The sequence below is a fragment of the Poromitra crassiceps genome (assembly GCF_964638095.1).
Source record: "Poromitra crassiceps genome assembly, chromosome: 29".
In the NCBI taxonomy this organism is placed as follows: Eukaryota; Metazoa; Chordata; class Actinopteri; order Beryciformes; family Melamphaidae; genus Poromitra; species Poromitra crassiceps.
In genome coordinates, this window is record NC_139641.1 from 6,906,632 (window position 1) to 6,921,100 (window position 14,469).

A 14,469-nucleotide genomic window follows, 5' to 3' on the forward strand; every position below is an offset into this window, starting at 1 on the left:
ACTGCTGGACAAATGTCTTGTAAACATGGAGGGAGCGTATGCGTCAAGAATAAGACCACCAATAGCGAACTCTGATCATAACGTGGTCCATCTGGTGCCAACTTATAAACCCAAACTGAAGAGAAATAAACCAGAGAAAAAAACAATAAGGGTCTGGTCACCGGACAGTATAGAGGAGTTAAAGGAACACTCTGCCCATTTTCAACCAGTTTTGTATCATTAGAACATCAGTAGTATATCAGAAAACTGTAAACGGTTTTGAACTCTGTCATTTAATTTGACAGTTATTGAGTGTTAAAGTGTGGACCAGTGACATCACTGGTCCACACTAACTCAAATTAATAACTCATTAACTCAAATCAACTCTCAATAACTGTCAAACTATTCATCATTCATCTAGTTTGACAGTTATTGAGAGTTGATTTGAGTTAATGAGTTATTAATTTGAGTTAGTGTGGACCAGTGATGTCACTGGTCCACACTTTAACACTCAATAACTGTCAAATTAAATGACAGACTTCAAAACCGTTTACAGTTTTCTGATACACTACTGATGTTCTAATGATACAAAGCTGGTTGGAAATGGGCGGAGTGTTCCTTTAAAAGCATGCTTAGACTGCACTATGTGGGAGGAGTTTCAGCAGGACTCCCTGGATGAGACTGTTACAGTAACAACAGACTACATAGAATTTTGTGTAGCCTACAGTCAGTAATACCATCTAAGGAGATAAAAATATATCCAAACAATAAGATGTATGTAACTAAGGATGTAAAGCATATAATGAATTTAAGGAGGATTGCCTTTAGGAATAAGGATATAGGGGAATTAAAGCGTTTAGAAAAAGATCTGAAGGAAAAATTACGAGACACTAAACGGGCACATAAGTTACAGTTAGAAAAGGCTTTTGAATGTAAGAATACCAAACAGTTATGGGACACCATGAAAACCATGACAGGTATGTCAAGCACCAGGAAAGATTTGGTGACAGACAATGTAGAGGTTTTTGCTAACCAGCTGAATAGTTTCTTTGCAAGATTTGAAAAGGTGTGTACATGTGTAGGAAGGTGTGTGTGTGTGTGTGTGTGTGTGTGTGTGTGTGTGTGTGTGTGTGTGTGTGTGTGTGTGTGTGTGTGTGTGTGTGTGTGTGTGTGTGTGTGTGTGTGTGTGTGTGTGTGTGTGTGTGTGTGTGTAAATCAAGCAGGTGATGTTATAAATTCTGTCTCACTGTTACATTCTGAGAGAATTGACATTACTGAGGAGGAGGTGAGGAACACCTTTCAGCAGCTGAATGGGAGAAAAGCCACGGGACCTGATAACCTCAGTGCCTTTATTTTGAAAACCTGTGCAGCTGAGCTGGCCCCTGTGTGGCAGCCTATTTTTCAGTGTTCTATGGACTCCCATATAATTCCAACAAAGTGGAAGACGTCTTGTATAATATCGCTTCCAAAGAAAACATGTCCGAAAGAACCTGGTGATTATCGCCCTGTGGCTTTGACTCCGATCGTGATGAAGGTAGCCTACTGGAGAAAATTGTGGTCGGGCAGCTTACCAAGTCCGTTGGAGGGAAATTAGATAGACATCAGTTTGCGTACAAACAAAACCGTAGCACAGAAGATGCGGTGGAGCTTTGACACATCTCATCCTGCAGCATCTAGACAAGCCTAAAAATACAGCTAGGGCTTTATTTCTAGATTTTACATCGGCTTTTAATACGATCCAGCCAGGCCTCCTGCTGGCCAAAATGGTGCACCTGCAGGTCAATCCATATCTGATTCACTGGTAGTATTCATTCCTCACAGACAGAGTACAGCTAGTTATGGCTCAATTCCACCACATTTTACAGCCCTGCACAGCCCGTCACCACTCGGCTCTACTTGCTTCAACCCGATGGACGTTCTGCTTCGACCGCCCTTCATCTGCCCCCGCCCACACCTGGTCGTCACAGCGACCGCATATCTGCCCTCCACCCATGTTCTGAAATAGGCTATAACAAAACGTTACAATTAAATCCATACACAGAACTTTTAAACTGTTTATGAAATACTGGTGCCTCTAAATTACCTACAGTGTGTGTGTGTGTGTGTGTGTGTGTGTGTGTGTGTGTGTGTGTGTGTGTGTGTGTGTGTGAGAGAGAGAGAGAGAGAGAGAGAGAGCAGTGCTGGCATGATCACAGTCCTTGATCCTGGCCTGAGCAGCCAGCTCATAGCATCACAGCATGTTGGGCGGGTGTTACAGTGTACATGGGCAAAAGTGACAATCGACCAGGAGAATGGATATCACTTTGTTGTTAGTCAAAACTCACAAGCGCTGCACGAGGGACGGGCGCGAGGGACGGGGGTTGCGCTAGAGTGAAGCCTCTACCCCCGCGGCCTCTCACCAGGCAAAACCGCGGCTTCACCAGGCGCCTGCGGCCTAGCGGAGCCGACGCAGCACTAACTACACAAGCCCTTCAGAGCAGCGGACTTTTGGACAATTGAAACCACCGCGCCGATTTTATTTCACCAGAGGCGAAGGCAGCAAAACAAAAGACTGATAGAAAAGCATAATAGAAGAGAAAAGAAGGTAAACTGGTATGCAGCGCTGCATTGACAGTAGGATATAGAGAGTAAACACGATTCTGCCTGACCAATCAGTCGCCTACAATGTTTTCACGTCACGGTATGGACCCGGGTTGGCAGAATAGAACCCCGACGAGGCAGGTACTAAAAGTAGCCCAGCTCAGCCCCAAATCAAACCGAGCTGGGCCGGTTTATACCGGTGGGATGAGACCAAAAGTCGAGTCGAGCGGAGCGGGACCGCGCTACTAGCTGCGGTGGGATTGGGCCATTAGAGTCAATCAGACTACATCTACTTCCATCTTCACTAACATAGGATCACCGCAGGGAAGCGTGAGCTCACCATTTCTTTTTACAATTTACACAGATGACTGTAGAGCTGTTGGACCAAACACATTCATACTCAAGTTTTCAGACGACACCACACTGTTGTCTTTGCTGGACACCAAAGACGACCCTAGTATCTATCAGGAGCGTACGGATAGTGTAGTACAGTGGTGTGAGGAAAATGCACTCATTCTCAATGCAGGAAAAACAAAATAAATTATTTTCGGTGCAAAGGAGAGCGAGTATGCTCCTCCAGTCACCATCCAAAACTTGCAAATTAAACAGGTCTCTGCGTACAAATATCTCGGCATCCAAATTGACACTGCATTGTCCTGGAGTGCACATATCGATTATATCTGTAAGAAGGTGCAACAACGCATTTATTTTTTAAGAAGGCTCAGGTCCTTTGGAGCGAACAAAAAGATTTTGCTGCTTTTCTTTCAATCAATTGTGCAGTGTAATGCTGTATGGGAGTAGTGCTTGGTATAGCTGTTTGTCTGTGCAGCTTAAAGCTAGACTGGGCAGGTTAGTCCGTATTTGCTCAAAAATTGTAGGACAAACACTGGAAACAAGCTTTCAGGAAGCCCACAGACGTAGAATCTTGTCTCTAGCACGTAGGATAATATCTGACCCAACGCACATTCTTTTTAATGAATTTGAGCTGTTGCCTTCAAATAGAAGATTCAGAGTCCCACAGGCTCGCTTAAACAGACTGAGGAACTAATTTGTGCCCCAGGCTGTCAAACTGTTGAATCAGGCTAGAGGCTCTAGATAGGGACTAGATAGGGGCTGCAGCCACTTTCCTTATTCTTGTCTTTTGTTATTGTTTTGTTTTGTCTACTATGCACTTTGAGGATGGTGTTGGTTGTCGTTTTGCACTATTGTATGTATAAATGAGAAACAAGTGTCTGTGGATGCAAGACAATTTTCGGACTCTGTCTGACAATAAAGTAATATCTTATCTTATCTTATCTTATCTTATCTTATCTTATCTTATTTACTATTCACCTTATTTGGGCTGTGGTATACCTTAGTATATCTTGTTTTGGTGACACCTAGTGGACATTTCCCGCAGTGCATTTATTTCAGAATTTATTTGCTGTATTTTCTCTATTGGTTAAGCTTGGTCACATGGCTTAGAGCACATGTTTCAATCCAGGAAGCTCATCCAGGCAATGCATGCTACTCATTTAAGACAGCAGCTGGTTTGAAGGGCAAATTGATTGTCCTACCGATTGTTGCCCTGGAAGAGGCTTTGCTTGTAAGTTTGCCTTTTATTTCTTTCATAACTACACTATATAATGTATATGCTTGATGTGAATGTTATTTTGAGTGTAAATGTTTCTACACTGCATTTCTAGGCTACATTACTGTGCTACATGTTAAAGGTTATTAGTGATAACTGCAAATGCTTGTGATAGCTACAGACAATAATGATGGTTATTAGCAGATGTTAAAGGAAATATAACGGCATCATTTTTTGGACACATGTTAATTGTGTTTATTTCCAGTTTTACAAAACAAAAATGGCAACTATGTTTCTGAAGACAACAACAAACAGTTCAACTTTACTTCAGCGTCTGAGGATTCATTGACTTGTCATCAGTGTTTGCTATCTGTTGAAGTTGCACCCTGCTTACGCACAACGGGAACAGAAACAAAATGGTAAAAAAGCAAAGCCTTTCATACCCAGTCATCACCATCGTCTTGAGACGTCTTAAGATGTCTTAGTGACCAAAACCAAAATGTCTTGAGACATTTTGTATGGTCAAGATGTCTCAAGACATCTTGAGACTTAAACTGAAGACATGCAGTCATGTCTTAAGACATGGAAGTGCACGTCTTGAGACATAAGAGACAGATGTTCTGCGTCTTGAAGACATTGAACATCTTAAGACACATTTTCTATGTCTTAAGACATGAAACTGAGGGAGGACCACCGCGTTGTTTTTCTCTATTCCCTGTGTCACACTTCTTTTTCAGTTAGTTTGGTAGGTCCCTTCAGTAGGACTCACAGCCTACACCTGGAAAACTACAATCCCCAGAAGGTGTTGCTTCTAGCTGAGTGTGCACAGGTGTTCTGCATACTGCTGATCATTAGAGCAGGAGTGACATGTTCTTAGCCTGCCTGTCATTGTTTGTTCTGTATGCTCTGATGAAGGTCTTGCTGACCGAAAGCTCACAATAAATGTGAATTTTAGTGCAACTTTAAGTGTGCGGAAAGTCCTTCTTTCATTATGTCTTAAGACATGAAAGTGCACGTCTTGAGACATAAGATTTTCCGTGTCTTCAAGACACTGCATATCTTAAGACATAACTTTGCCTTTTTTCAATTGGACTCATTTATATTGTAACACATTCCAAATATATGCATGCCATGACACCCCCACAGGCCCTTTTCACAGTAACTGTTTTGAGGTGGTGAAGTAGGAAGTAGGAAGTAGAGCAGGGGTAACCAATAATATGAATGGAATGGAACCATCATTAATGGTATGGTTACACCTGCTTTACTTCCTGATATATCACCTCAAAATGGTTGTTGTGAAAAGGGTGTGTGTGTGTGTGTGTGTGTGTGTGTGTGTGTGTGTGTGTGTGTGTGTGTGTGTGTCTACTCAAGGCAGTTACAACAGCCTTTTGGAAGCATAGTTTGTACTGTGAAACTGCTAAAATCCAGTAGGTGGCAGTAATGCAACTTTAAGATTGCCAACCCTCATAAAACTCCAAAGAAGAAGAATGCAGAAAGCTGACTGGTGCTCATGCTGTGCTGGTACACAGTTGTAGAGGGCAACAGCAGCGTTGCCAGTGGATTTACTTCAACTTCTCAAGATGAGTCAGTGTCACCTGCAGCTAATCTATCCATGGTAATGTAACGCTAGGTAAGCTAACCATAACATTATTCATGTTCTAGGGTGCCATTTCTGTGTCTCTATGGTCAGTGTAGCTGAATAAGCTAGGTTAGCACTGTACGCTAACGGCTAGCGATTGAGTGCTATTTAACAGTGATGTTTGTTTTTTGAATGACATTTTGTAGTCAAATATGAAGGTGGGTTGACTGCAACTGCATGCATTTTTGGTTTGGCAATATTTGTTTTGTGTCAGTTATTTTAACTTAAATTATAACTTGTATGGTTGTAACTTGTAAGTGTCTGTCAACAGTGTCTTAACACATTCAGTGCCAAGGACGTCTGTGGACGTCCTAAAAAAAAGTAACGAGGAGTGCCAAGGACGTCTGTGGACGTCCTAAAATCATAATTCATATTATTCCATAATTCTGCTGTTTAAGGTCGTACCTAGCCAGTGAGCATGAATCCCTTCAAGGGATCACACGGCGCCACCTTAAACATCGTCACAGGAGCTGCTCCACCCACCTCAGATCCTTTACTTTGTACAGGAGACAGCGGAGAAAGTGGAAACCGATGCATGCTTTCTGCCAGCGCCGTATATATTGCTCTGCCTACAGCGGAGAGTGGGCTCGGCTGCATCCGCGCTCACAACTGAGCTCTTATGCTTCTATCTATCTCCACACGATTTCCTAGAAAGGCAGCATCCGAAGCCGAACGGCCATGCCTTTTCGTTCAGTCGCGTTTGCCCATCAAGGAAATGATGCGCGCTGGGATCTGTCCGGGGCAAAAACGAGAAAACAAACTGTGCGTGTGGGAGGAGCCCGCAGCTCAGAGGTGGAGAGGGGAGAGGGGGGAGGGAGGGGGGGGGGGGGGGGGGAGAGGTGTGTGTGTCACACAGGCTTCACAGAAACCACACCACACGCCACCACATCAGAAAACACCAGCCAGAGTCAGTGAATGTGGTCGAAATTAGAGTGCAAAAGGTATTCATAAAAGGGCCTATAACTTGGAAAGTAAAAAAAAACGACAGAAAACCATTGAAAGTGCACTTTTTTGAGAGGCTGTAATTTCATAATGGAACTGTCTAGAAACAAAATTTCTTCTTTAGAAGAAGCAGGAGTGTTCAATCTTTCATTAAAGTCCAGCCCCGTTAATATAGCCATAATAGAAAAAATTCTATAGCTGTTTTCAACTGAATGGAAGTGAATCTGGCACAGGCTCCAGACAATTTTACTGAAGCGCTGTGGCACTGAATGTGTTAAGACACCTGGCTAGCTATGTCTTTTTGACAGCATTTTGTGCTGCAACTGAAAGTCATCAAATTGTATGAATTTATAAACTGATTTGGAGTGAAATTAATAATGCATCTCTACTAGGGCTAGGTTAAAAAAATCTATTCTCCGATTTTGAATCGATTTTTATTTTAATCCTTTGATATCGATTCATATGTCCAGAGATCGATTTTTTTTAATCTAAAAATAATAATAATAATAATAATAAACATAGGCTATAATATTATAGGCTGTGTGTGGTAGTTGAAACATATAGTTTCAAGTTGACGTTTATTTGTTTGTAGTTGAAACAAAAACATAAATACTGTAAGCTACATAAATGGAAATGTTTGATCATTAACATCTACTTTTAGAAATTATATAGGCTGAAATAAAATAATTGTGAAAGTGTCTTTATTGACAGATGAAAAGGCTGTTATTTACCTTTTGTCACCACCTGGTGAGTAAATATATGTGTAACTAAAACCATTAAAATTGACAACCGGTCCGCAACTTTTCCCCCCATGTATCTTAGCGAAAAAAAGCTTGGGAAACCCTGTGTTACATAACTGGACAGTCATGTAATTCAGGTTACAGCTCAAAAAACATGTTTTAGTATCACTAACCAAATCGATATTGAAATTAATTGAATCCGAATCGAATCGGGATTACCGGTAATCGATTCAGAACCTTGTGAATCGGAATCACATCGATTCTTGAAATTTGAACCAATACCCAGCCCTAATCTCTACTAGTTTGTTCATCATATACATTACTAGGCGGTTATTATTATTATAATAATATATTATTATTATTATACCTGTTAGTGAGTTTCCTTTTTGTTGTTCTGAAAGAGGGGACCCCTACAAGCATGAGGGAGGCTGGCTCTGTGTTGAGAGTGCAGAGAAGAAGCTGAGACGAAAGATCACCACCACCCAACGCTGCGGTGGAGTGGCACAGGCGCCCCTCTTTGTCAGCGGCCATCACTGTTCAACACCATTAGCGACTACTGTGCCCACCAGCCCCTGCCCCACCCCTTCACCTCACCTGTCCCACCCACCCCCTCACCTGCACAATAACTTGATCCGCAAGTATGTATATTCTTATGCACTATGTTGCTGTTGACTATTAGGGTTTGGATATGGAAGTCTTTTGTTTTAAGAGAATCCACAGCTTCTGTTTGAAGGGTGTTCCAGCCACTAGAGAGAAGATCCTCTTGCAGACTGTGAGGAATTCAAAGAGGGAGCAACGCTTTGCTTCCCACTTTTGGCAACCCAGACAACATGGAATAGAGACTATCAACTATCAATCAACTGGTACCAATGGCCAATAATGTGAAGCTGCTGAAAATAGGACAACTTCTTCAGATACTACAAATATGTAAGAACTGTACGTTCTCCACTCACACTCAATACAGTAGCTGTATTTTTTGTACTACAGAACAATGTACATTTATCTACAGAGTTGTATCTATGTAGGCTTTTTATATACATTTTTAATAATAAAATGCTGACATACTCATGACTACATTGTACATGTCTTGTTATTATTTTGTTATAATAATAACAATATAATGTGGTAGTATAGTGCAGTATACTTAAATTCTATGGTTTTCCTCTTTTTATCCTGTATTTCTTTTTCATGTCATATTTTACTACTGTGTATATTTACTAACACTTGATGTGCTGTTTTAACACAGCTGTGTGTCTTCCTTTGGACAACACCCAGATGTAATATACTTTTCAACAAGATATGTGTTGCATATCTTGTGTTGAAAAGTAACACGTGTCTGTTGTCCAAAGGAAAACACACAGATGTGTTAAAATGAAGTGTTGTTCGTAAATAAGCACATTAGTAATATGACATGAAAAATAAAAGGATAAAAAAACAGGAAACCAAATCAATAATGTGATCTCAAGACATCTTGGGACGTCGATATTTCCAAGACATCTTAAGACGCATGTCTGTAGACACGTCTTATAGACATGTCTTCAATCTCCAAGACGTCTTAAAAAAATGTGTCTTAAGACACGTCAAGACATGGTGATGACTGGGTGTGTTTCCAGGGCAAGAATCGACACGAGGAGAGAGATCTTCTGTGCAAGCGTTTCACATCATCATCATTGCTCACGCCAGACATACAGCATTTGGGCAAAGAATTTGGAACTCCATGGGCCCTATCTGCCCCCTGGCCTTAAAATAGCGTTTAACGCCAGGCCAAGCGCTATTTAGTGGGCGTGGGCATTCCACGGAGCGATCCAATCCGGTCAGAAAAGCCCAACCAAAGCGCTCTGAGCTCCCCCCCTCCCTCTTTCATCCCCGTCTGTCTCCATATATATTATTCCATATTTTATGCTTCTCAAACAAATCTCAGTGCAGTTTAAATACAGCAAGCATGTAAATACGCTACACTATAGCAAGATCAAAGTGAAAAGAATGTTCTAAACACATCGGCTAGAAAAATATAGCTTATCCGTGGATGTCATGATGAGAGTAGATTGGTGAAAGTTTGGGCAGAATGATATCGTTTTCTCTCGCTACCTTTTCTTCTCCCCCACTGCACAGGTAGGATGATGCAACAGCCTCTGAATGACAGGGGCTCAAAACTACAGTATAACTTTTTTTCATCGGTCATTGTGCCTGTCTGACGAGAGAGAGAGAGAGAGAGAGAGAGAGAGAGAGTGAGATCCGCAGAGAGAGTGATTGAATAATGTGGGTGCATCCCCGGGGCCGGCGCACTGAATCTGCATCTCTCCTGCATTTCCGCTGCGTAATTACGCACCGTAATATCCCCGGGGCACTGAATAAGGCCTGGTTTTGAAAAGCACTAAGCGCTAAATTAACGCCAGGGGGGAAGATAGCGTTAGGCTGATATTTAAGGCCGAAACGCCCATTCTGGCCTATTCTAGCACTGCGCCACGCCTCTTCGGCGTAAAGCGCATTTCGGGGCCTAAAAACATGATGCTATCTTCCCGAGGCAGGCGCAAAGCGTGTTTTTTTGCATTTAATGCCAGTTTAGCGCCTAAGGCCAGGGGGGAGATAGGGCCCCATGTCTTGGCATGACTGAGCTTCTCCTGAAATTGTTTTGAGCCCCCTGGGCAGGCCCACCTCCCACTTTGGAAACCTCTGAGCTGGACCTTTAGATCAGGCTTGCATTCCGGCTAACATCAGATTAGATTAGATTAGAGTAGGTCAGGACAGGGCAGACTAGGTGTGCTGTCACTTGGCCACCTTAAGGTGGACAACACGTTCAAACTCCTGCTGTTTCACAACCAATAATGAACCAACTCACATTCCTCTTCTTTCTTCGGTAGTGGTAGTGGGTATTTAAGGAGGCAAAACACTGATGGAGCTGATGCTGAAGATGATGGGTGCTGTTTCTCTGCTGCTGCTGCTCTGCTGTGGGACTGGCCTGGGGACTCCACTCGGAGATGAGGGAGATGAGGGGGAAGTCAGGGCCAATCCTGCCACCAGGGATGACTGGCAGGGCCTGATGGGAGCAAGGATGGCGAGGCTGGAGAGTCAGAATGCAGGTACTTCGGCAGGTGGGGGGGGGGGGGGGTGTTCTTCACCTCTCTGTACGTTCTGGGGCGGTTTAGCTGACATGGTCCATAAAGCTAAAGTTTGGGGGTGTCAATTCTATCAGGACAACATCCAGACATCTCTTGTCTTGATCCAACCACGTTTTTGTTAGCAACATAACATCTAAATTGTGATCATCAGCTATGAAATCATTGATCAAGAGAGAGTTGCATGCTAGTGATCTGGTATTTAACAAACACACATTCAGATGGTACAAAGTGGATTTGTGATGAGTCATTTCTGGGTGGATCAGAGATAAGGTTTGTAGGGCAGGTGCCAGATTGTCAATGGCGTCGAGCACCGCTGGCTGGATGAGATAGCGAGAATTATTGTGGGAATTAGTGTTGTAGGTTTGTATGTGACAAAGTGTACATTGGAGATGTTGACAGTTCTGCTAGATGGCCAACAGGGGGAGCACTGGGCGGGGACAATGGTTAGTGAGGTTGGGCAATGAGGTAGGCGATGACGTGGTGGAGTGACCCTCTGAGTGACCAGGTGTGGGACTGGGTCAATTAACGATAGTCAATTGTGTCGAGCAATGTTAGATGCAGGAGGAATGCTACCAGCTCTGGCTGATTCTAGCGTTAGAAACAGATTACTGGCTAGGAGATGTTTACCACCACAAAAAGTCAATAAAACTGTCACTGTTGCTCTGTGGTTTTGGTTTGTGATGGTGTTTGTGGCTTAAGGAGATGGTTTATGGTGGAGAAAAGCTGCTTGGAGTTTCCAGGACTTTTATTTATGATGCTGGATTAGTGCAGTGACCGTGCGTCTCTGAGGGACTTTGAGTAGGCCTTTTAGATGTTCTTTAGATCATCATATCAGACTAGTCTGCACAACCTTTGTTGCAGTTTAAATTTATAATCCCATTCTCTGTGGGAGCGGTCTTCCTAGACTTAAAAAAGGCCTTTGACACTGTTAACCACAGTGTGATCCTAGCCAAGCTCTCCAACTTCCAATTCTCTGATCATGCCTCACAATGGTTTGACTCATACCTCAGGCGAAGAGTCCAATGTGTACGAGTCAATGGAGAAAAGTCCACCCTCCGGGGATACCCAAGCGGTGGGTGCTAGGACCTTTGCTCTTCAGCATATATATCAACGACCTACCTGAGAGTTGTCCTGGTGTTGGCTGTCAAATGTACGCCGATGATACTGTCATCTACTGTATACATCTGCCAGCTAGAACATCTTGCAAGGCTGTCCAGCTCACTGAATCCTTAAACTCGGGATCACAATGGCTTGAAATGTCTCACTTAACATTGAATGTAAAAAAACAACTGTTTCAATCTGCTTTTCAAAACGTAAATTAAACCAAAATGAAAGCTTTCTGGTAAAAATTAAAAAAATGAAGATATCCATGAGGTTGATAATGTCAAATACCTGGGAACAATTTCAGACTCCCACCTAAGGTTTGACAAACAACCAATGTTAGAAAAAAGTAACTAGTAACTAATTAGAAAGTGTCTGACACTCCGTACAGCCCAGCTTTACATGCATGCTATGATATTTTCACACCTATCATACTGCATCACCACCTGGTCACAAGCCTCACAAACAACTGTAAAATCCATCCTATCTCTATATAATCAGACAATAAAAATCATGGTCAAAAAACCAATGAGGTGGCACGATTGTCACATCTTGGGGAAACACAAAATGCTCAGCTTTGAAAGATTCATAAGCTATTAAAACCTAAAGCTTATTTTTAAATGTCTGCATGGATACGCTCCTTCCTCTTTTAATGATTATGTTGTAAGACACCAGCAGACCAGCAGAATTAACACACGGGCTTCTACAAACGGAGACGGTCGTGTCCCGATGTGTAAAACCTCATTTGGACAATCAGTTTTCTCTGTTAACTCATTCATGGCCAGTTTAGGACTGCCAATATTTAGCACAGGCCAAAGATTTTCATAATTGTTGGTCATCTTTCAAGACCCACAGTAAATTATCTATTAGCACCAGAGTGATTTGCAATACCTCAAAATGAAGATGTACGTCTCTGGGTTCACCAGGGAAAAAAAAGTGAGCTTTTAGCATGTTCTGTACTCTACTTATATCCATTTATATACACCCTGTTTTCACCCAAAAGGTCTCTCTGAGATGACAAACAGGAGAAAAGGCAATTTCTGTGAAAATACACATTCTCAGGCAGAACTCGCTCTCAATTCTTTTATTTTGAACTGTATTGACATCAGTCATGTAAATACTATTCGTTATGACACAAATGAAAAGAAAATATATATATATATATATATATACACATGAAGTGCTTTTTTTTTACATTCAACAATACAGCAGTGTGAGTGAGTGTGCAGACAGACAGACAGACAGACAGACAGACAGACACACAGACAGACAGACACACACACACACACACACACACACACGATCCCCCTTCATTGCGTGATTTCTAACCCCACATAGGATAAGCAATAACCACGCCCTGTGGCGCCGGGATTGGCCAGGAGCAACACTGGAGGGCACGCAGCCCAGCGATTTCATGAACCAACTGAATAGCTCTTGAGAACGGACAGCGGGCTGCTGTGACTGCCGCTTCGTGTGTTTATTTTGTTTTGTTCTGGTCCACCCGTCCTCGTCCATGTCTCCCTGTCCTATCCCTGCTATTTGATCGTTCCCGTTTTCCCCTCGGCTATTCAATACGTCCTCACCGCCCTCTGATCGATCATTTCCTCATTCCTCCGATGATCAAACGCATCTCTGGATTACTTTCTCCCGTTTTCTCCCGGCTGGCACAGAGGAAGGCGACCAGCTCCTGCAGCGCGCCGAGGGGCGTTTCAATGGCGTTTCTCCTGTCTGCACAATGAAGCGTTTATCCGTTTTCTGCTTTTCCTCCTGCTCAATTTCAAAACAACAGCTGCGGTATGTGTTTGTTCACGTGTTGTCTTAGATGCTAGGGACCTGATACTATGTCACAGGCTGAGGAAGTGTTTGAACTACGCGCTGCAGTAATAAAAACAAAAACACGTCAAACACGTCTTTGGCGTGGATGGCTATTTCTGATAACACGTCAAAGACGTCTTTGGCGGTGAATGAGTTAAAGGAGTCTACCTACTGAGCTGAAAACACAACACGATTTTAATGTTTTTAACAGGGGTATTAAGTCATGGTTAAAAGAGAAACAACTGTGTTCTCACACATAATACCCTTGACGCAAATTCCCATGAGTTGGTAAATGGCCTGAAAGTTGGCACAATGACAGATATTGGGTGCTACTTCCTGCTCAATAAATATTTTTCGAATCGACCTGAAGGTGGCGCTATAATAAATGGTTTTACGTTAAAGGCCATAACTTCCACGCCGTTTGTCTGATTTTCAAGCTTTTTTTTCCCAGATGTTCACCTCAAACAAACTTAGTTGGAAAAACTTTGAGATATTTTGAAAAGTTTGGAAAACACATTTTTGACATCTCCTCCTAGACCGTTTGACGGATTTCCACCAAAATTGTCAGCAAGCTCTACATCAGGATTTTTGGATTTTTGAAATCTACTTTCGTTTCGGAGATATTAATCGTTAAAGTCCCTGGAAACCAAAATCCACAAAAACGTTCTAACTATGTTTTTTAGGGTCTTATGTTAGTAATTATGTGCCTCCGAAATTATTATGCATTACTTTCAACCCAAAGCCTTAAAATCGACACTTTTCTACAAGATTCTACAAGATACTTCGTCATTGAGGAGAGCAGTGCGCGAGGTGCTAAAATGCAGGAGCTTATGACGTCATAAGCTCTATATAACCTTTGTACACGCGCGCAACCCGCAGTCCTGCACATTCTGCCTCCATCTCTCTTTAGAGTTCTAGTGGTCCCACACCTTTTTGCAGCTAGCTAACTACGCATTGCGTCAACACAAAGGCTCTTTTAAGAAC